Here is a 25,644-nt window from a genome sequence, read left to right on the forward strand (position 1 = left end):
CTTGGTAGTGTAAATGAACAGAGAGATCTTGGTGTCCAGGTACATAACCTGGGTAGCAACTTTCAGGGATTTAATAGGGCTGTTAAGAAGGCATATGGTGTGTTAGCTTTTATTAGTAGGGGGATCGAGTTTCGGAGCCACGAGGTCATGCTGCAGCTGTACAAAACTCTGGTGAGACCGCACCTGGAGTATTGCGTGCAGTTCTGGTCACCGCATTATAGGAAGGATGTGGAAGCTTTGGAAAGGGTGCAGAGGAGATTTACTAGGATGTTGCCTGGTATGGAGGGAAGGTCTTACGAGGAAAGGCTGAGGGACTTGAGGTTGTTTTCGTTGGAGAGAAGGAGGAGGAGAGGTGACTTAATAGAGACATATAAGATAATCGGAGGGTTAGATAGGGTGGATAGTGAGAGTCTTTTTCGTCGGATGGTGATGGCAAACACGAGGGGACATAGCTTTAAGTTGAGGGGTGATAGATATAGGACAGATGTTAGAGGTAGTTTCTTTACTCAGAGAGTAGTAGGGGCGTGGAACGCCCTGCCTGCAACAGTAGTAGACTCGCCAACTTTAAGGGCATTTAAGTGGTCATTGGATAGACATATGGGTGAAAATGGAATAGTGTAGGTCAGATGGTTTCACAGGTCGGCGCAACATCGAGGGCCGAAGGGCCTGTACTGCGTTGTAATGTTCTAATTCTAATTCTCTCTCTGTCTGTCTCTGTCTGTCTCTGTCTGTCTCTGTCTCTCTGTCTCTCTGTCTCTCTGTCTCTCTGTCTCTCCCTCGGTGTCATTTTATTTTATCATGCTCCTGTGAAGTGCCTTGGGACGTTTTATTATGTTAAAGGCAGTATATAAATATCAGTTGTTGACTTTGCAGGGTCAACTGGGAAGGGTGTGCCTTTGTCGTGTCTGGTGCCTAGGTCGATGCCTGTTGCTCTCTCATTTTTATTCTCATTCAGCTTTTTCATAGCAACTTGGAACTAAGATGTTATTGCTATTACAGAGACTTGGTTGAGGGAAGGACAGGATTGGCAGCTAAATGTTCCGGGATTTAGAAGCTTCAGGCGGGATAGAGGGGGATGTAAAAGGGGTGGGGGAGTTGCATTACTGGTTAAGGAGAATATCACAGCTGTACTGCGGGAGGACACCTCAGAGGGGTCATGCAGCAAGGCAATATGGGTGGAGCTCAGGAATAGGAAGGGTGCAGTCACGATGTTGGGGGTTTACGACAGGCCTCCCAACAGCCAGCGGGAGGTAGAGGAGCAGATATGTAGACAGATTTTGGAAAGATGTAAAGGTAACAGGGTTGTAGTGGTGGGTGATTTTAACTTCCCCTATATTGACTGGGACTCAGTGCAAAGGGGCTTGGATGGGGCAGAATTTGTAAGGAGCGTCCAGGAGGGCTTCTTGAAACAGTATGTAGATAGTCCAACTAGGGATGGGGCCGTACTGGACCTGGTATTGGGGAATGAGCCCGGCCAGGTGGTCGAAGTTTCAAAGAACAAAGAACAGTACAGCACAGGAACAGGCCATTCGGCCCTCCAAGCCTGCGCCGATCTTGATGCCTGCCTAAACTAACACCTTCTGCATTTCCGGGGCCCATATCCCTCTATTCCCTTCCTATTCATATATTTGTCAAGATAGGGCAGCATTTCGGGAACAGTGACCATAATTCCATAAGTTTTAAGGTAGTTGTGGATAAGGATAAGAGCAGTCCTCGGGTGAAGGTGCTAAATTGGGGGAAGGCTAATGATAACAATATTAGGCAGGAACTGAAGAATTTAGATTGGGGGCAGCTGTTTGAGGATAAATCAACATCTGACATGTGGGAGTCTTTCAAACGTCAGTTGATTAGAATCCAGGACCAGCATGTTCCTGTGAGGAAGAAGGATAAGTTTGGCAAGTTTCGGGAACCTTGGATAACGCGGGATATTGTGAGCCTCATCAAAAAGAAAAAGGAAGCATTCGTAAGGGCTGGAAGGCTAGGAACAGACGAATCCCTTGAGGAATACAAAGACAGTAGGAAGGAACTTGAGCAAGGAGTCAGGAGGGCTAAAAGGGGTTATGAGAAGTCATTGGCAAACAGGATTAAGGAAATTCCCAAGGCTTTTTATACGTATATAAAGAGCAAGAGGGTAACCAGGGAAAGGGTTGGTCCACTCAAGGACAGATAAGGGAATCTATGTGTGGAGCCAGAGGAAAATGGGCAAGGTACTAAATGAGTACTTTGCATCAGTATTCACCAAGGAGAAGGACTTGGTGGATGATGAGCCTAGGGAAGGGAGTGCAGATAGTCTCAGTCATCTCATCATCAAAAAGGAGGAGGTGTTGGGTGTCTTGCAAAGCATTAAGGTAGATAAGTCCCCAGGGCCTGATGGGATCTACCCCAGAATACAGAGGGAGGCAAGGGAAGAAATTGCTGGGGCCTTGACAGAAATCTTTGCATCCTCATTGGCTACAGGTGAGGTCCCAGAGGACTGGAGAATAGCCAATGTTGTTCCTTTGTTTAAGAAGGGTAGCAAGGATAATCCAGGAAATTATAGGCCCGTGAGCCTTAAGTCAGCGGTAGGGAAATTATTAGAAAGGATTCTTCGGGACAGGATTTACTCCCATTTGGAAACAAATGGACTTATTAGCGAGAGGCAGCATGGTTTTGTGAAGGGGAGGTCGTGTCGCATTAATTGAGTTTTTTGAGGAAGTGACGAAGATGATTGATGAAGGAAGGGCAGTGGATGTTGTCTATATGGACTTCAGTAAAGACTTTGACAAAGTCCATCATGGCAGACTGGTACAAAAGGTGAAGTCACACGGGATCAGAGGTGAGCTGGCAAGATGGATACAGAACTGGCTCGGTCATAGAAGACAGAGGGTAGCAGTGGAAGAGTGCTTTTCTGAATGGAGGGATGTGACTAGTGGTGTTCCGCAGGGATCAGTGCTGGGACCTTTGCTGTTTGTAGTATATATAAATGATTTGGAGGAAAATGTCGCTGGTCTGATTAGTAAGTTTGCGGACGACACAAAGGTTGGTGCAGTTGCGGATAGTGATGAGGATTGTCAGAGGATACAGCGGGATATAGATCGGTTGGAGACTTGGGCGGAGAAATGGCAGATGGAGTTTAATTCGGACAAATGTGAGGTAATGCATTTTGGAAGGTTTAATGCAGGTGGGAAGTATACAGTAAATGGCAGAACCCTTGGGAGTATTGACAGGCAGAGAGATCTGGGCATACAGGTCACTGAAAGTGGCAACGCAGGCGAATAAGGTAGTCAAGAAGGCATACAGCATGCTTGCCTTCATTGGTCGGGGCATAGAGTATAAAAATTGGCAAGTCATGCTGCAGCTGTACAGAATTTTAGTCAGGCCACACTTCGAATATTGCGTGCAATTCTGGTCGCCACACTACCAGAAGGACGTGGAGGCTTTGGAAAGGGTACAGAAGAGGTTTACCAGGATGTTGCCTGGTCTGGAGGGCATTAGCTATGAGGAGAGGTTGGATAAACTCGGATTGTTTTCACTGGAACGACAAAGGTGGAGTGGTGACATGATAGAGGCTTACAAAGTTATAAGCGGCATGGACAGAGTGGATAGTCAGAAGCTTTTTCCCAGGGTGGAAGAGTCAGTTACTAAGGGACATAGGTTTAAGGTGCGAGGGGCAAAGTTTAGAGGGGATGTGCGAGGCAAGTTCTTTACACAGAGGGTGGTGAGTGCCTGGAACTTGCTGTCGGGGGAGGTGGTGGAAGGAGGTACCATAGAGACTTTTAAGAGGCATCTTGACAAATACATGAATAGGATGGGAATAGAGGGATATGGACCCCGGAAGTGCAGAAGGTTTTAGTTTAGGCAGGCATCAAGATCGGCGCAGGCTTGGAGGGCCGAATGGCCTGTTCCTGTGCTGTATTGTTCTTTGTTCTTTGTTTGATACAACTGAGTGGCTTGCTGGCCCAATTCAGAAACCAACCACATTGCTGTGGGTCTGGAGTCACATGTAAGCCAGACGCAAGGACAGCAGATTTCCTTTTGAAAAGGATATTAGTGAACCAGATGATTTGTTACATCAATCCAATAGTTTCATGGTCACCATTGTGTAATGTGACAGGATTAATTAATGACCTCAGAGGAAAGGCATCTCTAGGTAGCAGTGACCACAATATGATTGAATTTTACATCCAGTTTGAAAGAGAGCAGTGGTTCTAAGATAAGTATTTTAAACTTAAATAAGTTCAACTATGTGGGCATGAAAGCTGAACTAGCTGAAGTAAACTAGGTTACTAGGCTAGGAGATAGATCAATCGAGAATCAGTAGCAGACATTCAAGGGAATATTTCAGAATTCTCAGGATAAATATATTCCTACTGTAAAGAAAAATTTTAATGGGAGGACCCCCCATCCATGGTTAACTAAAGAAGTTAAGGAAAGCATCATACTTAAGCAAAAAGCATATAATTGTGCAAAGGTGATTGGCAGGTCAGATGATTGGTCAGAATATAAAGAACGGCAGAGAATGACTAAAAGGATAATCAGGAGAAAGAACTTGGCGTATGAGAGGAAGCTCGCTGGAAATGTAAAAACGGATAGCAAGAGTTTCTACAGGTATTTAAAAAGGAAAAGAGTAAATAAAGTGTGTTTTGGTCCTCTAGAGAGTGTTCCGACCACGGCGGGAGCAACTCACTGTCAGTTCAGTCCCATCATTCCACAGGTCGCAGCATATTTTCCACCCAACTGGAAAACAGCCAAATTAAACACTCTAGTAACCCCCGGAATAAAATAGACCAAACTAGGTATCTTTAGACAACAACACATTAACTATTTATTAAAAGCTAAATCTTAAACACTATTAAGATAAATCTATGTCTAAAGACCTTATAGCTTCTTATTTTAATCTAACACCCCATTCACACACATACATTCAAAAATAACAGTAGTTAACCGGTTTTAAAAAATGGTGTTTTTAAAAATTAGCTGTCTCTCAAGAATAAATAATGTAAGTAAATCTTTGTGGATTATGTTCCGGGTGGATGAGGTATTCTAATGTGGAAATAGTCAAAGGCCACTTGAAGTCTTCACATGGTTTTGATGCAGTAGTCTGTTCTTAATAGGCATTCAAACTGTTCGGCTGCGGTAATCATCAACAGTTCCTTCAGCAGTCTTTTCTTGAGGCAATTAACTCAGCCCGTAGCTCCCTGTAGAATTTTTGCTGAGAGAAAATAAATAGCTTTCTTCTCTTCAGTAGCACACCTCGATGGGGAGTCTCAAACCTAACTGGTTCATACTGGTTTTTGCCAGTTTTACACAGTCAAATCGAAACATCATACCATGTGACCTCTCTGTCTCCTGCTGTCGCTCGGGTAACAAAAATGCAGCTGCTGGCACACTGTACGTTAGAAATTCCAAACTTTCTCTCCCTTAAAGTTGCTCTGTTTTTAACAGAGTCTTAAAGGCACACACTGTTTTAATCAGAGGAGAAAAAAGATACAACTCCATGGCACCTCCACCCTTGGCAAAAAGAAACGCCATTCCCGAAATGCATTTCATTACAATGCAAAAAAAAAATTGGAAAAACACTAACATTTTCTCACATTCACGCACCATTCACTCTACTGATAATTTACAGCATTTTCTTTATACCATCGCCATCCATATAAATTAACATGGACAAAGTGTCGGCAATAATATTGTTTTTCCCCGAAATATGCACAATTTTCAAATGATAAGGCTGAAACAACAAACTACATCTAAATATTCTAGCATTTCGGTTTATAAACTTTTCCACAAATGTTAATGGGTTATGGTCAGTGTATATTAGTGTTTCTTTATAGTCTTGGCGGTATATACTTAAATGTTTGAGAGCCAGCAAAAGTCCTCATGTTTCTTTTTCCACAGTGGAATACTTTTTTTGATGGCAATTTAATTTTCTTGAAAAGTACCCTACTGGCTTCTCTATGCCTGATTCGTCATCCTGCTATAGGACTGCACCAACCCACAGGTCGCTAGCATCGATCGCTATTTTAAAGGGTTTAGCAAAATCTGAAGCAGCCAACACTGGTTCATTAGTTAAGATTGCCTTTAGCTTTTCAAAAGCTGTCTGGCATTCATCTGACCATAGCACTTTGTTTTTCTTTTTTTGTAGCAAATCAGTTAATGGAGCAGCCACAGTACTAAAATTCTGTTCAAACTTCCTGTAAAAACCACACATCCCTAAAAACCTCATTATTTCCTGTTTAGATTTAGGGATAGGGAACTCTACTAAGGCTTGTACCTTTGCTGTTTTAGGCAATACTTGTCTTTGCCCCACTACGTGTCTAAGGTAAGGTACTCTTGCTTTTCCGAATTTACTTTTTGTCAAATTTATAACCAAGTCTACTGTTTGTAATTTTTTAAACAGAATTTTTAGCTGGTTTGTGTTCTTGCCAAGTGTTACTGTATCAGTACATCATTGAGATACACTATACAGTTGGGAACACTGGCTACCACCTGATTCATTCATCTTTGGAAAGTGGCTGGGGCATTTTTAGCCCGAATGGCATCACCCGGCACTGATAAAGACTGTCAGGTGTTACAAAAGCTGATATCTCTTTTGCGCGAGGAGTCAAAGGAACTTGCCAGCATCCCTTTAACAAGTCGATCTTGGTAAGAAACTTAGCGCTGCCCACTCTGTCGATACAGTCTTCTAAACGCAGAATTGGGTAGGAGTCTGCCTTTGTTACCGCATTGACTTTTCTATAGTCTACAAAACCAGGTTGACCGGTCAGGTTTAAGTACTAGCACTATTGGTGAGCTCCAGCTGCTTTGACTAGGTTTGATCAAATAATTTTCCAGCATAGAGTCATAGTGTATCTCTGCTTTTACTTGGGCCTGTTTGTCCAGAATTTAGCAGTAAGGATGTTGTTTTAAAGGACCAGTTCTCCCTATATCCACATCATGTGTGGCTAAGGTTGTATATCCCAACTTATCCCTACGAGCTCTTTTAAATGTTGTGAAAAGCCTGGTTAGGTCTTCACGTTGTTTTGCTTCTAAATGCAAAAGCACGTTGTCCAGTTTTCCTAGCCATTCTGTATTCACTAATCTGATAGTTGGAGGTTCAATCTGAGAATTGTCTTGGCCTCTTTCTGCCTTATCCTCACTAGGACATTCTGAAGGGGGAGGGTGAACAGCCAGTGGTTGTGGTACACATTGGTACAAACGGCATAGGTTAAAAAAAAAGGATGAGGTCCTAAAAGCAGAATATAGGGAGCTAGGAAGGAAGTTGAAAAGTAGGACCTCAAAGGTAGTGATCTCAGGATTACTACCAGTGCCACGTCCTAGTCAAGAGTAGAAATAGCGGGATATATCAAATGAATACGTGGCTGACGAGATGGTGTGAGGGGGAGGGTGTTAGATTCCTGGGGCATTGGGACCGGTTCTGGGGGAGGTGGGACCAGTACAAACTGGACGAGTTACACCTGGGCAGGACCAAGACTGATGTCCTAGGGGGAGTATTTGCTCGAGTGGTTGGGGAGGGTTTAAACTAAAATGGCAGGGGGATGGGAACCTTTGCAAGGAGTCAGAGGAGGGGGGAATCAAAGACAAGAACAAAAGACAGTAAGGGGAATAAGAAAAGTGATAGGCAGAGAAATCAGGGGCCAGAATCAAACAGGGCCACAGTAAAAAAAAAAATAGTGGGAAGGGGACAAATAATGTTAAAAAGACAAGCCTTAAGGCTTTGTGCCTTAACGCGTGGAGCATTCGCAATAAAATGGATAAATTAATCGTGGAAATAGATGTAAACAGGTATGATATAGTCGGGATTACGGAGACATGGCTGCAAGGTGACCAGGGATGGGAAATGAACATCCAGGGATATTCAATATTTAGGAAGGACAGGCAAAAAGCAAAAGGCGGTGGATTTGCATTGCTGGTTAAAGAGGAAATTAACACAATAGTGAGGAAAGATATTAGCTCTGACAATGTGGAATCTGTATGGGTAGAGCTGAGCAACACTAAGGGGCAAAAAACGTTAGTGGAGGTTGTATATAGACCCTCCAAACTGTAGTGGTGATGTTGGGAGTGGCATTAAATAGGAAGTTAGAGATGCATGCTATAAAGGAACATCTGTAATTATGGGTGATTTTAATCTGCATATAGATTGGGCAAATCAAATTAGTCACCATACCGTAGAGGAGGAATTCTTGGAGTGTATACAGGATGGTTTTCTGGACCAATACGTTGAGGAACCAACTAGAGAACAGGCCATCCTAGACTGGGTATTGCATAATGAGAGAGGAATAATTGACAGTCTAGTGGTGCGAGACCCCTTGGGGACGAGCGACCATAATATGACAGAATTCTTCATCAAGATGGGGAGTGACGTAGTTACTTCTGACACAAGGGTCCTGAATCTTAGTAAAGGAAACTACGAAGGTATGAGGCACGAGTTGGCCATGACGGATTGGGAAATGTTACTTAAAGGGATGACGGTGGATAGGCAATGGCAAACATTCAAAAAGCGCATGGATGAACTGCAACAATTGTTTATCCCTGACTGGCGCAAAAGTAAAACAGGAAAGGTAGCCAAACCATGGCTTACAAGGGAAATTTGAGATAGCATTAGATCCAAGGAAAAGGCATATAAATTTGCCAGGAAAAACAACAGACCTGAGGATTGGGAGCAGTTTAGAATTTAGCAAAGGAGGACCAAGGGATTGATTAAGAAGGGGAAAATAGAGTACGAGAGCAAGCTTGCGGGGAACATAAAAACTGACTGTAAATGTTTCTATAGGTATGTGAAGAGAAAGATTGGTGAAGACAAATGTAGGTCCCTTACAGTTAGAAACGGGAATTTATTATAGGGAATAAAGGAATGGCTGACCAACTAAATGCATACTTTGGTTCTGTCTTCACAAAGGAGGACACAAATATCATACTGTAAATGTTGGGGAACACAGGGCTTAGTGAGAGAGAGGAACTGAAAGAATTCAGTATTAGTAGAGAAATGGTGTTGGGGAAATTGATGAGATTGAAGGCTGATAAATCCCCAGGGCTTGATGGTATGCATCCCAGAGTACTTAAGGAAGTGGCCCTAAAAATAGTGGATGCATTGGTGGTCAGATTCCAAGATTCTATAGACCCTGGAACAGTTCCTACAGATTGGAGGGTAGCTAATGTAACCCCACTATTTAAAAAGGGAGGTAGAGAGAAAGCAGGGAATTATAGACCAGTCAGCCTGACATCGGTAGTGGGGAAAATTCTGGAGTCCATTATCAAAGATTTTATAGCAGAGCACTTAGAGAACAGTGGTAGAATCGGGCAGAGTCAGCATGGATTTACGAAAGGGAAATCACGCTTGATAAATCTACTAGAATTCTTTGAGGATATAACTAGTAGAGTTGATGAGGGGGAGTTAGTGGATGTGATTTATTTGGACTTTCAGAAGGCTTTCGACAAAGTCCCACGTAAGAGATTAGCATGTAAAATTAAAGTGCATGGGATTGGGGGTAGTGTATTGCGATGGTTAGAAAATTGGTTGATGGACAAGAAACAAAGAGTAGGGATAAATGGGTCTTTTTCTGAATGGCAGGCAGTGACTAGTGAGGTACCGCAGGTTTTTAAATGTTTGCCATTGCCTATCCACGGTCATCCCTTTAAGTAATGTTTCCCAATCCGTCATGGCCAACTCACGCCTCATACCTTCACACTACAATATACATTAATGATTTAGATGAGGGAACTAAATGTAATATCTCCAAATTTGCAGATGACACAAAACTGGGTGGGAGGGTGAGTTGTGAGGAGGATGAAGAGAGGCTTCAGGGTGATCTGGACAAGTTGAGTGAGTGGGCTAATGCATGGCAGATGCAGTATGGATAAATGTGAGGTTATTCACTTTGGTAGCAAAAACAGGAAGGCAGATTATTATCTGATCGGTTATAAACTGAGAGAGGGGAATATGCAGCGAGACCTGGGTGTTCTTGTATACTAGTAGCTGAAGGTAAGCATGCAGGTGCAACAGGCGATTAAAAAAGGCAAATGGTATGTTGGCCTTCATAGCGAGAAGATTTGAGTACAGGAGCAGGGATGTCTTGCTGCAATTATACAGGACATTGGTGAGGCCGCACCTGGAATACTGTGTGCAGTTTTGGTCTCCTTATCTGAGGAAGGATGTTCTTGCTATAGAGGGAGTGCGGCGAAGGTTTACCAGACTGATTCCTGGGATGGCGGGACTGATGCATGAGGAGAGAGTGAGTTGGTTAGGCTTATATTCGCTGGAGTTCAGAAGAGTGAGAGGGGATCTCATAGAAACCTATAAAATTCTAACAAGACTTGACAGGGTAGATGCAGGAAGGATGTTCCCGATGGTGGGGGAGTCTAGAACCAGGGGTCATAGTGTAAGGATACGGGGTAAACCTTTCAGGACTGAGATGAGACATTTCTTCACCCAGAGAGTGGTGAGCCTGTGGAATTCGCTACCACAGAAAGTAGATGAGGCCAAAACATTGTATGTTTTCAAGAAGGAGTTTTATATAGCTCTTGGGTCTAAAGGGATCAAAGGGTATGGGGCGAAAGCGGGAACAGGTTACTGAGTTGGATGATGAGCCATGATCATAATGAATGGCGGAGCAGGCTCGAAGGGCCGAATGGCCTACTGCTCCTATTTTCTATGTTTCTATCCTTTTCCTTCTCAACAGCCCTGATTACCTGAAATACCTGTACTGGCTTATCCTCCTGCCTGCGATAATATTGCTTTCACATATTGATGTGATACAACTGCGTACTGCATGTGTGTGGAGTTTGCAAGTTCTCCCTGTGACCGCGTGGGTTTTCGCCGGGTGCTCCGGTTTCCTCCCACAGCCAAAGACTTGTAGGTTGATGGGTAAATTGGCCATTATAAATTGCCCCTAGTATGGGTAGGTGGTAGGGGAATATCGGGAAGGTGGGGATGTGGTAGGAATATGGGATTAGTGTAGAATTAGTATAAATGGGTGGTTGATGGTTGGCATAGACTCGGTGGGCCGAAGGGCCTGTTTCAGTGCTGTATCTCTAAATAAAAAAAAAAAATAAATAAACTGATTCTTCTTCTGGCGATCTTACCCACTCTTTTGGTCACTCTAGATGGGCCACTGAACCGTGCTTTTAATGGTTCTCCCTGTAACGGTAACCTTATCCTCCGGTTGGAAATCACGGGCTTTTGCATTCATGTCTGCCCATTTTTTCATATTGGCTTGGGATGCTTTAAGGTGTTCCTGAGCCATGCCGCAAGCTTTTGTGAGCCTTTCCTGGAACACAGATACATAGTCCAGTATCGAAGATTAATTCTTTTGTTCCAAGAATCTGTCTTTTATGAGTTTCAGTGGACCTCTTACTTCATGTCCGTAAATTCAATTCGAAAGGACTGAAGACTACAGACTCATTCGGTCCTTTATCCCAGTCATGTGGATATTCATGACAGTATGTTCTAATCATTGTTTTGAGAGTTTGGTGGTATCTCTCTAAAGCTCCCTGTGACTATGGGTGATGTGCTGAAGATTTCAACTGTCTAATCCCCAAATTGCCCATGACTTATTGAATATCTTAGACATGAAATTAGAACCTTGATCTGATTGAACTTCAAGTGGTAACCCATATCTCATAATAAAAATTGGGTTAACTTTTCTACTACCATGTTAGCAGTAATTGTCCTCAAAGGAATAGCCTCTGGAAATCCAGTAGCCATATCCATGATAGTAAGTATGTATTGATGTCCCGCTTTTGTTTTTGACAGTGGTCCTACACAGTCTACCAATACCCTGCTAAATGGTTCCTCAATCACTGGTATGGGAACTAGTGGTGCCGGTTTTATGGTAGGTTGCGATTTTTCTCTCCACTTGGCATGTGTGGCAAGTCCTACAAAATTGTGTCTCATCCTTTTTTAAGACCTGGCCAGTGATAATGTTGGCTTATGTGTGATTTGGTCTTTCGAATTCCCCAATGTCCTGCAAAAGGAATGTCCTATGCGAACCTTAATAATCCCTGGTGAAATTTAGGTGGCACCACTATCTGTTCAACAACTGTCCAGTCTTCATCTGCAGGTCTGTGAGGCGGTCTCCATTTCCTCCTCAAAACCCCGTTTGCCGTATAATAGCCTTCTGGAACTCCTGTGGCCTCAGCTTCTGTCAGAGCCATCTGTGCCATTCGGCATATGTCTGGATCAGCTTGCTGTGCTGCAATGATAGAAGATCTGTTAAACATCTCATTTGGATTATCCAAATCCCCAAATAAGGTTTCAGATACTTGGCTATCTGTTTCTGGTGCCACTTTTATCTCCGACAATGGATCCCGTTTAGCCATTGCTCGGGTGACTACACATTCAGGAAATATTCCTGGAACTTGGTCCTGTAATTGCTCCATTTCCCTAACTTCACATGGTTCCTCTGTAATTATAGGAGAAACTGATATTTTTGATCCAGCCAAATTATTTCTTAGGATTAGATCAATTCCCTCTACTGGCAAACTGTGGACAACTCCTACAGTTACCATCCCAGATATTAAATCAGTTTCTAGGTGTACTTTATATAAAGGTACGGGTATATACTCCTCGTCAACTCCATTAACTAAACATAGAAACATAGAAAATAGGAGCTGGATTAGGCCATTCGGCCCTTCGAGCCTGCTCCACCATTTATTATGATCATGGCTGATCATCCAACTCAGTAGCCTGTTCCCGCTTTCATCCCATACCCTTTGATCCCTTTAGACCCAAGGGCTATATCAAACTCCTTCTTGAAAACATACAATGTTTTGGCCTCAACTGCTTTCTGTGTTCAAGGCACTTTCTGGTGGAAACGTTACATCTTTCCCCAGCAAGTGTGTTTGGGTTGCTCCTGTATCCCTGAGTATCATGATAGGTTTTCCTTCCTCACTTCAAGGATGTGGAGTTACGTTCCCCTTTGACAATTCATTTATAACCTTCACGTATATTATTCTTAACCTCTACACTCACTCTAGGTTTTGTATCTGGTTTTACAGCTGCCAGGCAGGGAGGAAGTTGTCGAGCAAGGGAGCCATGGTTTACTAAAGAAGTTGAAGCGCTTGTCAAGAGGAAGAAGAAGGCTTATGTTAGGATGAGACGTGAATGCTCAGTTAGGGCGCTTGAGAGTTACAAGCTAGCCAGGAAGGATCTAAAGGGAGAGCTAAGAAGAGCAAGGAGAGGACACGAGAAGTCATTGGCGGATAGGATCAGGGGGAACCCTAAGGCTTTCTATAGGTATATCAGCAATAAAAGAATGGCTAGAGTTAGATTAGGGCCAATCAAGGATAGTAGTGGGAAGTTGTGTGTGGAATCAGAGGAGATGGGGAAGCGTTAAATGAATATTTTTCATCAGTATTTACAGTAGAGAAAGAAAATGTTGTCGAGAATACTGAGATTCAGGCTACTAGGCTAGATGGGATTGAGGTTCACAAGGAGGAGGTGTTGGCAATTTTGGAAAGTGTGAAAATAGATAAGTCCCCTGGGCCAGATGGGATTTATCCTAGGATTCTCTGGGAAGCTAGGGAGGAGATTGCAGAGCCTTTGTCCTTGATCTTTATGTCGTCATTGTCGACAGGAATAGTGCCGGAAGACTGGAGGATAGCAAATGTTGTCCCCTTGTTCAAGAAGGGGAGTAGAGACAGCCCTGGTAATAATAGACCTGTGAGCCTTACTTCGGTTGTGGGTAAAATGTTGGAAAAGGTTATAAGAGACAGGATTTATAATCATCTTGAAAAGAATAAGTTCATTAGCGATAGTCAGCAAGTTTTGTGAAGGGTAGGTTGTGCCTCACAAACCTTATTGAGTTTTTCGAGAAGGTGACCAAACAGGTGGATGAGGGTAAAGCAGTGGATGTGGTGTATATGGATTTCAGTAAGGCGTTTGATAAGGTTCCTCACGGTAGGCTATTGCAGGAAATACGGAAGTATGGGGTCGAAGGTGATTTAGAGCTTTGGATCAGAAATTGGCTGGCTGAAAGAAGACAGAGGGTGGTGGTTGATGGCAAATGTTCATCCTGGTGTTTAGTTACTAGTGGTGTACCGCAAGGATCTGTTTTGGGGCCACTGCTGTTTGTCATTTTTATAAATGACCTGGAAGAGGGTGTAGAAGGGTGGGTTAGTAAATTTGCAGATGACACTAAGGTCGGTGGAGTTGTGGATAGTGCCGAAGGATGTTGTAGGGTACAGAGGGACATAGATAGGTTGCAGAGCTGGGCTGAGAGATGGCAAATGGAGTTTAATGCGGAAAAGTGTGAGGTGATTCACTTTGGAAGGAGTAACAGGAATGCAGAGTACTGGGCTAATGGGAAGATTCTTGGTAGTGTAGATGAACAGAGAGATCTTGGTGTCCAGGTACATAACCTGGGTAGCAACTTTCAGGGATTTAATAGGGCTGTTAAGAAGGCATATGGTGTGTTAGCTTTTATTAGTAGGGGGATCGAGTTTCGGAGCCATGAGGTCATGCTGCAGCTGTACAAAACTCTGGTGAGACCGCACCTGGAGTATTGCGTGCAGTTCTGGTCACCGCATTATAGGAAGGATGTGGAAGCTTTGGAAAGGGTGCAGAGGAGATTTACTAGGATGTTGCCTGGTATGGAGGGAAGGTCTTACGAGGAAAGGCTGAGGGACTTGAGGTTGTTTTCGTTGGAGAGAAGGAGGAGGAGAGGTGACTTAATAGAGACATATAAGATAATCAGAGGGTTAGATAGGGTGGATAGTGAGAGTCTTTTTCCTCGGATGGTGATGGCAAACACGAGGTGACATAGCTTTAAGTTGAGGGGGTGATAGATATAGGACAGATGTCAGAGGTAGTTTCTTTACTCAGAGAGTAGTAGGGGCGTGGAACGCCCTGCCTGCAGCAGTAGTAGACTCGCCAACTTTAAGGGCATTTAAGTGGTCATTGGATAGGCATATGGATGAAAATGGAATAGTGTAGGTCAGATGGTTTCACAGGTCGGCGCAACATCGAGGGCCGAAGGGCCTGTACTGCGCTGTAATGTTCTAATTCTAATTCTATAGCCTGATCTGCTATACTCTCAGTCAGAGTCTTTTCCTTTGCATTAGCTTTACATACCCCAACAAGTCCTATGGGTTAACCTTGCAATTTCCAGCATTCTGCATGAAGATAACCTGTTTTGTGGCAATGCTAACACTTCAGCTGGCAAGCGTGACTTCTACCCTCAACACCTTCCTTTCTGGCTTGAGCAGGTGATCCTGGGGCATACCTTATAACTTCTTACTTGAATCTAACTCGCCCTTTCACACACATACACTCAAAAATAACAGTAGTTAACCGGTCCCTTCTTGTCCCCGGCTACTTGCCTTCCTTTCACTCCTCTTCTCGGGTTTATGGGGGTGATGGACAAAAGGTTTTGATTTATTCACAAGCTCAAAATCATCAATTTCCGCTGCTTGCCTAGCTTTCAAAACTTTCAGGTTATCTACATGAGCTCTCACTACTGAAGGAAGGAATGTTTAAATTCCTCCAAGAGAATCAATTCTCTAAGGTTCTCATATGTGGTTTCCATCTTTAATGCCTGTTTCCAACAGTCAAAATTAATTTACTTCACCCTCAAGTTCTGCATACATCTGTCCAGCCAATCTCCCTAAGTTCGAAACTTCTGATGGTAAGCTTCAGGGACTAACACACAGCGAGAATAGTCTTTTTTGCAATCTCATAATCTGCAGAAGCCTCTTCAAGAATCATGACATAAACTTCATGAGCTCTGCCTACCAACCTGCTTTGCATAAGCAGTGTCCAGTTTTCCTTCGGCCATTTCATCTGTTTGGTTATTTTTTCAAAAGATATGAAAAATGCCTCTATGTCCCTTTCCTCAAACAGCATTCACTGGGTCCTGGGCTGAATTCAAATTCCTCCTGACCCGAATTTTTGCTAGATTCAAGACCACCTCTTTGTCTTAGTTCTACCTCCCATAACCTAAATTCCCTCCGTTCTCTTTCACTTTCTCTCTCTCTCTTTCCTGTTCAGGTTTTCTTAATTCTTTTTCAGACTCAAGTTTTTATTGCTATTTCTTTTTCTGTCTCCTGTTGAAGCCTAAGTTTTTCCATTTCCAACTGGATTTTGGCTAATTCCACTGCATCACACTCTGACTTTTACTATCTTCTTGTTCCTCGTCTTCATCTAATTCCAGATGTTGGGCTAATAAGTCAATTATCACTACTTTTTTGGCACCTGATTTCAATTCCAACCCCAATTTTGCCGCCAATTCTTTTAGTTTATTCTTAAAGTTATCAAGTCACTGAGGGAAACATTCTCCTTTCCCAGAAACTCTGCTGCAGATGCTAATACCACTTCGATGGTTATAGACTGTACTTTATTACACAAGAAACCTGGTCCCTTTTATATTTTTCTCGTAATTGGCATTAGATTTAGATCTCAACAATTGAGTTTCCAATTAATATGATCCCAGACACGAGAGCAATTAATATGATGCCAGATGCAGGATCCCAATTTATATGTTATCCCAGAGACGAGTAATTAATATGATTCCAACCACGAGCCCCCCAATTAATCTGATTCGGATCCCCGGACGAGCTGCCTAATTTTTTTTTTTATTATTCATTCATGGGATGTGGGCATCGCTGGCCAGGCCAGCATTTATTGCCCATCCCTAATTGCCCTTGAGAAGGTGGTGGTGAGCTGCCTTCTTGAACTACTGCAGTCCCTGTGGGGTAGGTACACCCATAGTGCTGGTGGTTAGATACAACTGAGTGGCTTGCTAGGCCATCTCAGAGGGCATGTAAGAGTCAGCTACATTGCTGTGGGTCTGGAGTCACATGTAGGCCAGACCAGGTAAGCATGGCAGATTTCCTTCCCTAAAGGACATTAGTGAATTAAATACGTTACGACTGCAGAGGGAGCAACGTCCTGTCAATTCAGTCCCATCACTCCACAGGTCGTAGCATATTATTTAAAGTTTTCTACCCAACGGGAAAACAGTCAAATTAAACATGCTAGTAACCCCCGGAATAAAACAGACCACACCAGGTATCCTTAGCCAACAACAAATTAACTATTTATTAAAAACTAAATCTTAAACACTATTAGGATAAATCTATGTCTAAAGATCTTATAGCTTCTTATTTTCATCTAACTCCCCTATTCACACACACACAGACTCAAAAATAACAGTAGTTAACCGATTTTAAAAAGTGGTCTTTTTAAAAATTAGCTGTTTGTTGAGAATAAATAACGTTAAGTCTTTGTGGATTATGTTCCGGGTGGATGAGGTATTCTAATGTGGAAATAGTCAAAGGCAACTTGAAGTCTTCACATAGATTTGATGCAGTACTCTGTTCTTAATAGGCATTCAAACTGTTCAGCTGCAGTAAGCAGTTCCTTCAGCAATACAGACGGTTTCTTGAAAAAAGAAGTATTTTCTTTAGGCAATTAACTCGGCCCGTAGCTCCCTGTAGAATTTTTGCGAGAAAATAGACAGCTTACTTCTCTTCAGTAGCACACCTCGATGGAGGGTCTCTCAAAATTAACTCGTTCATACCAGTTTTTGCCAGTTTTACACACTGTCAAATGGAAACATCATACCATGTGACCTCTGTCTCCTGCTGTCACCTAGGAGACAAAAATGCAGCTGCTGGCACACTGTGCCTCAGAAATTCCAGAACTTTCTCTCCCTTAAAGGTGCACTATTTTTAACAGAGTCTTAAAGGCACACACTGTTTTAATCCGAGGAGTAAAAAGATACAACTCCGTGGCAAGAGTGAGAATGGGGAGTTATTGGTAGATAATAAGGAAATGGTGGATGAAATGAACAAATATTTTGCTTCTGTCTTCACTATAGAGGATACAAAAAATTCCAGTAGTAGCGGTAAATCAGGAGGTGGAAGGAGGAGAGGAACTTGGTGAAATTACAATCACCAGGAAAGCGATACTGAGCAAACTGATGGAGCCCAAGCCTGGATATTGTCCCGGTCTTGCTGCATTTCTGCACGGACTGCTTCAGTATCTGAGGAGTCGTGAATGGTGCTGAACATTGTGCAATCGTCAGCGAACATCCCCAATTCTGACCTTATGATTGAAGGAAGTCATTGATGAAGCAGCTGAAGATGATTGGGCCTAGGACACTTGGTCATTAGACATTAGGTCAGATGACATTGGTCAAAGAAGTAGGTTTTAAGGAGTGTCTTAAAGGAGGAGAGTGAAGTGGAGAGGTGTAGGAAAGGTATTCCAGAGCTTGGGGTCTAGGCAACTGAAGGCGCGGCCACCAATGGCGGAGCGATTAAAAATCAGGGATGCACAAGAGGCCAGAATTAGAGGAGCGCAGATATCTTGGAAGATTGTGTGGCTGGAGGAGGTCACCATGATAAGGAGAGGCGAGGCCATGGAGGGATTTGGGAAAAAAAGGATGAGAATTTTAAAATCAAGATTAACAACTGGGGACATAGATTGAAGGTTTTGGGCAAAAGATGCAGGGGGAATGTGAGGAAGTGATTTTTTTACACAGTGGGTGGTAATGACCTGTAACTCGCTGCCCATAAGGGTGATGGAAGCAGAGATGATCAATGACTTCAAGAGCAAGTTGGATGGCCACCTGACAGAAATAGTCTTGCAGGGTTACAGGGACCTTAGTTAAGCCACACTTAGAATATTGCGTGCAATTCTGGTCGCCACACTACCAGAATGACGTGGAGGCCTTGGAGAGGGTACAGAAGAGGTTTACCAGGGTGTTGCCTGGTCTGGAGGGCATTAGCTATGAGGAGAGGTTGGATAAACTCTGATTGTTTTCACTGGAATGACAGAGGTGGAGGGGCGACATGATAGAGGTTTACAAAGTTATAAGCGGCATGGACAGAGTGGATAGTCAGAAGCTTTTTCCCAGGCTGGAAGAGTCAGTTACTAGGGGACATAGGTTTAAGGTTAGAGGGGATGTGCGAGGCAAGTTCTTTACACAGAGGGTGGTGAGTGCCTGGAACTTGCTGCCAGGGGAGATGGTGGAAGCAGGTACGATAGCGACGTTTAAGAGGCATCTTGACAAATACATGAATAGGATGGGAATAGAGGGATACGGTCCCCAGAAGTGCAGAAGGTTTTAGTTTAGGCAGGCATCAAGATCGGCGCAGGCTTGGAGGGCCGAATGGCCTGTTCCTGTGCTGTACTGTTGTTTGATCGAGCTAGGGAGTGGAACTACCGCACAACTCTGTGGAGAGCCAGCGTGGACTCAATGGGCCAAATGGCCGCCTTCTGTGACTCTAAGATATTGCTTGATGGGGAGCAAATGTAATTAAGTGAACACAGGGATGATAGGGGAGCAGCATATGTTTTTTTATTTGACGAGATGTGGGTGTCGCTGGCTAGGCCCATTCCTCATTGCCCTTGAGAAAGTGGCGGTGAGCTGCTTTCTTGAACCGTCGCAGTCCATGTGGGGTAGGTACACCCACAGTTCTGTTAGGAAGAGAATTCCAGGATTTCGACCCAGTGACTGTGAAGGAACGGTGATACAGCTCCAAGTTAAGGTGGTATGATGGTGTTCCCATACATCTGCTGCCCTTGCCCTTCTAGTGGTGGAGGTCATGGGTTTGGAAGGTGCTGTTGAAGGAATCTTGGTGCATTGCTGCAGTGCATCTTGTAGATGGTACACACTGCTGTCGCTGTCGGTGGTAGAGGGAGTGAATATTGAAGATAATGGATGGGGTGCCATCAAGTGGGCTGCTTTGTCCTGGATGGTGTGAGCTTCTTGAGGGTTGTTGGAGCAGCACCCATCCAGGGAAGTGGAGAGTCCCAAGTGGAAACCCAGCCTCTGATCTGCTCTTGTAGTCGCAGCACTTATATGGCTGGTCCAGTTAAGTTTCCAGTCATTGGTAACCCCCAGGATGTTGATAGTGGGGGATTCAGCAATGGTATTGCTATTGAATCTCAAGGGGAGATGATTGGATTCTCTGTTGTTGAAGATGGTCATTGCCTGGTACTTGTGTGGCACGAATGTAACTTGCCACTTATCAGCCCAAGCCTGGATGTTGTCCAGGTCTTGCTGCATTTCTACACTGACTGCTTCAGTATCTGAGGAGTTGCGAATGGTGCTGAACATTGTGCAATCATCAGTGAATATCCCCACCTCTGACCTTATGATGGAGGGAAGGTCATTGATGAAGCAGCTGAAGATAGTTGAGCTGAGGACACTATGCTGAAGAACTCCTGCAGTGATGTCCTGGGGCTGAATTGATTGACCTCTCAACAACCACAACTATCTTCCTTCGTACTAGGTATGACTCCAACCAGTGGGGAGTTTTCCCCTGATTCTTCTTGACTTCAGTTTTGCTAGGGCTCCTTGATGCCGCACTCGGTCAAATGCTGCCTTGATATCAAGGGCAGTCACTCTTACCTCACCTTTGGAGTTCAGCACTTTTGTCCATGTTTGGACCAAGACTGTAATGAGGTCAGGAGCTGAGTGGCCCTGGCGGAATCCAAACTAAGCATCACTGAGCAGGTTATTGCTGAGTAAGTGCTGCTGGATAGCACTGTCTATGACACCTTCCATCACTTTGCTGATGATCGAGAATAGACTGATTGGGTGGTAATTGGCTGGGTTGGATTTGTGTAGGGGACATACCTGGGCAATTTTCCACATTGTCGGGTAGTTGCCAGTGTTGTAGCTGTACTGGAACAGTTTGGATAGGGGTGCGGCCAGTTCTGGAGCACAAGCCTTCAGTACTATTGCTGGAAAATTGTCAGGGCCCATAGCCTTTGCAGTATCCCGTGCCTTCAGCTGTTTCTTGATTTTATGTGGAGTGAATCGAATTGGCTGAAGACTGGCATCTCTGATGCTGGGAGCTCAGGAGGAGGCCTAGGACAGTGCGAGTTAAGACACGGGGCAGTCGGGTTTTGGTTGACCTCAAGTTTAGAGAGTAGAATGTGGGAGACCAGCCAGGAATAAGTTAGAATAGTCAAGACTAGAGGTAACGAAGGCAAGATTGAGGGCTTCAGCAGCAGCCCAGCTGAGCTAGGTGCAAAAATTTAAGCCTTTCTTTTGGGGCTATTCACCTTCAGAAAGAGAAGACTTCACAGTGACCTGAGCAAAGTCTTGAAAGTTCTGAATGGTTTGGACAGGGTTGTTGTGGGGGAGATTTGTTTCATTTGTAGCTGAATCCAAAACTAGGGGCTAATAAATCCAATAGGGAAACCACAGAGTGGTTGGAATGTGAAACGCGCTACCACAGGAAGTGGTTGAGGCAAATAGCTTGGAAGCTTTCGAAAGGAAAGTAGACGACTACATGAGAAAAAAGGGAATAGAATCACTGAAAGGCTGAGATGAGGCAGATGGAATGGGAGGAGTCTTGTGTGGGATATAAACACCAGTGCAGACTGGTCTGTTTCTGTGCTGTATATTTTATGTAAGTTGAAAAAAAAAGATAGTGAAAGATTACTTCCGTCAGTAAGAAAATTGGTAACAAGGGGACAGAAATTCAGGATCCTCACTGGAGTCGTAAATGAAGTGGTTTGATGGATAACATCACCAAACAAATTGGCATTGAAAGGGAGGAGGTATTACCGATTTTTGCGGGCTTAAAAGTGGATAAATTTCCAGGCCCAGATGAGATGTGTCCCAGGCTGTTATGTGAGGCAAGGGAGGAGATAGCAGGGGCTCTGACACAAATTTTCAAATCCTCTCTGGCCACAGGAGAGGTGCCAGAGGACTGGAGGACAGCGAATGTGGTACCATTATTCAAGAAAGGCAGTAGGGATAAATCAGGTAATTACAGGCCAATGAGTCTAACATCAGTGGTTGGTAAACTATTGGAAAAAATTCTGAGGGACAGGATTATTCTCCACTTGGAGAGTCAGGGATAGTCAGCATGACTTTGTCACGTCTAACAAATTTGATTGAATTTTTCGAGGAGGTAACTCGATGTGTAGATGAGGGTAAAGCAGTTGATGTCCATGTCTACATGGACTTCAGTAAGGCTTTTGATAAGGTCCCGCATGGGAGATTGATCAAGAAGGTAAGAGCCCATGGGATCCAGGGCAATTTGGCAGATTGGATGCAAAATTGGCTTAGTGGCAGGAAACAGAGGGTGATGGTCGAGGATTGCTTTTGCGAGTGGAAGCCTGTGACCAGTGATGTACTGCAGGGATTAGCCGAGGCATAGAATATAAGAGCAGGGAGGTTATGATGAAGCTGTATAAAACGCTAGTTAGGCCACAGCTGGAGTATTGTGTACAGTTCTGGTCACCACACTATAGGAAGGATGTGATTGCACTGGAGAGGATGCAGAGGAGATTCACCAGTATGTTGTCTGGGCTGGAGCTTTTCAGCTATGAAGAGAGACTGGATTGGCGAGGGTTGTTTTCTTTAGGGCAGAGAAGGCTGAGGGGGGGACCTAATTGAGGCGTATAAAATTATGAGGGGCATTGATAGGATAGATAGGAAGAAACTTGTTCCCTTAGCACAGGTGTCAATAACCAGGGGGCATTCTTTTTTTTTCTTTCTTTTGGGCCTCCTTATCTCGAGAGACAATGGATACGCGCCTGGAGGTGGTCAGTGGTTTGTGAAGCAGCGCCTGGAGTGGCTATAAAGGCCAATTCTGGAGTGACAGGCTCTTCCACAGGTGCTGCAGAGAAATTTGTTTGTTGGGGCTGTTGCACAGTTGGCTCTCCCCTTGCGCCTCTGTCTTTTTTCCTGCCAACTACTAAGTCTCTTCGACTCGCCACAATTTAGCCCTGTCTTTATGGCTGCCCGCCAGCTCTGGCGAATGCTGGCAACTGACTCCCACGACTTGTGATCAATGTCACACGATTTCATGTCGCGTTTGCAGACGTCTTTATAACGGAGACATGGACGGCCGGTGGGTCTGATACCAGTGGCGAGCTCGCTGTACAATGTGTCTTTGGGGATCCTGCCATCTTCCATGCGGCTCACATGGCCAAGCCATCTCAAGCGCCGCTGACTCAGTAGTGTGTATAAGCTGGGGATGTTGGCCGCTTCAAGGACTTCTGTGTTGGAGATATAGTCCTGCCACCTGATGCCAAGTATTCTCCGAAGGCAGCGAAGATGGAATGAATTGAGACGTCGCTCTTGGCTGGCATACGTTGTCCAGGCCTCGCTGCCGTAGAGCAAGGTACTGAGGACACAGGCCTGATACACTCGGACTTTTGTGTTCCGTGTCAGTGCGCCATTTTCCCACACTCTCTTGGCCAGTCTGAACATAGCAGTGGAAGCCTTACCCATGCGCTTGTTGATTTCTGCATCTAGAGACAGGTTACTGGTGATAGTTGAGCCTAGGTAGGTGAACTCTTGAACCACTTCCAGAGCGTGGTCGCCAATATTGATGGATGGAGCATTTCTGACATCCTGCCCCATGATGTTCGTTTTCTTGAGGCTGATGGTTAGGCCAAATTCATTGCAGGCAGACGCAAACCTGTCGATGAGACTCTGCAGGCATTCTTCAGTGTGAGATGTTAAAGCAGCATCGTCAGCAAAGAGGAGTTCTCTGATGAGGACTTTCCGTACTTTGGAATTCGCTCTTAGACGGGCAAGGTTGAACAACCTGCCCCCTGATCTTGTGTGGAGGAAAATTCCTTCTTCAGAGGATTTGAACGCATGTGAAAGCAGCAGGGAGAAGAAAATCCCAAAAAGTGTGGGTGCGAGAACACAGCCCTGTTTCACACCACTCAGGATAGGAAAGGGCTCTAACCAGGGGGCATAGATTTAAGGTAAGGGGCAGGAGGTTTAGAGGCGATTTGAGGAAAAAATGTTTCATCCAGAGGGTGGCTGGAATCTGGAATGCACTGCCTGAAGGAGTGGTAGAGGCAGGAACCCTCACAACATTGAAGAAGTATTTAGATGAGCACTTGAAACACCATAGCATCCAAGGCTATGGGCCGAGTGCTGGAAAATGGGATTAGAATAGATAAGCTTAATGGCAGGCGCGGACACGGTGGGCTGAAGGGCCTGTTTCTGTGCTGTGTAACTCTATGACTCTATGACCAAAGGGCATGGAATGCTTCACCACAAGTAGATACTGAAGCCAAAAGCATCACAACATCTGGATGTCCCAAAGCATCACAAACACTTATTTTTTTGAAGTGTTGTAATGTAGACAGACATGGCATAGAAACATAGAAAATAGGAGCAGGAGTAGGCCATTCGGCCCTTTGAGCCTGCTCTGCCATTCATTATGATCATGGCTGATCATCCAACTCAGTAACCTGTTCCCGCTTTCCACCCATACCCTTTGATCCCTTTAGACCCAAGAGCTATATCTAACTCCTTCTTGAAAACACGCAATGTTTTGGCCTCAACTACTTTCTGTGGTAGCGAATTCCACAGGTTCACCACTCTCTGGGTGAAGAAATTTCTCATCATCTCAGTCCTGAAAGGTTTACCCCGTATCCTTACACTATGACCCCTGGTTCTAGACTCCCCCACCATCGGGAACATCCTTCCTGCATCTACCCTGTCAAGTCTTGTTAGAATTTTATAGGTTTCTATGAGATCCCCCCTCACTCTTCTGAAGTCCAGCGAATATAATCCTAACCGACTCGATCTCTCCTCATATGTCAGTCCCACCATCCCAGGAATCAGTCTGGTAAACCTTCGCTGCACTCCATCTATAGCAAGAACATCCTTCCTCAGTTAAGGAGACCAAAACTGCAATGTATTCCAGGTGTGCCCTCACCAAGGCCCTTTATAATTGCAGCAAGACATCCCTGCTCCTGTACTTGAATCCTCTCGCTATGAAGGCCAACATACCATTTGCCGTTTTTACCGTCTGTTGCACCTGCATGCTTACCTTCAGCGACTGGTGTACGAGAACACCCAGGTCTCGTTGCATATTCCCCTCTCTCAGTTTACAACCGTTCAGATAATCTGCCTTCCTGTTTTTTCTGCCAAGGTGGGTAACCTCACATGTATCCACAATATACTGCATCTGCCATGCATTAGCCCACTCACTCAACTTGTCCAAATCACCCTGAAGCCTCTCTGCATCCTCCTCACAACTCACCCTCCCACCCAGTTTTGTGTCATCTGCAAATTTGGCGATATTACATTTAGTTCCCTCATCTAAATCATTAATGTGTATTGTAGTGTGAAGGTATGAGGCGTGAGTTGTCCGTGACGGATTGGGAAATGTTACTTAAAGGGATGACGGTGGATAGGCAATGGCAAACATTTAAAGACCTGCGGTACCCCACTAGTCACTGCCTACCATTCAGAAAAAGACCCATTTATCCCTACTCTTTGTTTCCTGTCTGCCAACCAATGGCGGAGCAGGCTCGACGGGCTGAGTGATCTACTCCTGCTGCTAATTCAAATGTTCATCCAAAAGATGGCACCTTTGACAATGACATTTTCCTTCGGATCTAACTGAAATGTTAATCTGTTATACAATGTACTCCTCGAGTGGGTATTGAACCCATAACTTGCTGACTCAGGAGATACTGCTAACATCTGAGCCACGGGCTTGAGGGAATTAGATAAACAATTTGAAGAGGAAAATTATTCAAGGATATATGTTGGATCCCATTAGTTGCACAAGGAAGTCCAACTGTAGCTTTAAGAAACTTTATTGCAGTACAAAGAAAAGAACAAAGAACAAAGATAATTACAGCACAGGAACAGGCCCTTCTGCCCTCCAAGCCTGCGCCGATCCAGATCCTCTCTCTAAACATGTCGCCTATTTTCTAAGGTTCTG

The 25,644-nt window shown here is 44.3% G+C and overlaps 1 protein-coding gene across 4 annotated transcripts in view; it reads left to right on the top strand.

The window, feature by feature from the left end:
• LOC137378680 (uncharacterized protein KIAA0513-like) overlaps positions 1 to 25,644 on the top strand; it is a 215,786-nt gene that overhangs the window by 27,247 nt on the left and 162,895 nt on the right. The window contains exon 1 of one of the 4 annotated variants that reach the window (XM_068049005.1): positions 11,730 to 11,810. The exons of the other annotated variants lie outside the window; for them this stretch is intronic. The gene's annotated coding sequence lies outside the window, so the exon portion shown is untranslated. Of the gene's footprint in view, positions 1 to 11,729; positions 11,811 to 25,644 lie in introns of those variants that run through there. 4 annotated transcript variants of the gene reach the window in all.

This window comes from Heterodontus francisci, chromosome 17 (assembly GCF_036365525.1).
Source record: "Heterodontus francisci isolate sHetFra1 chromosome 17, sHetFra1.hap1, whole genome shotgun sequence".
Lineage (NCBI taxonomy): Eukaryota > Metazoa > Chordata > Chondrichthyes > Heterodontiformes > Heterodontidae > Heterodontus > Heterodontus francisci.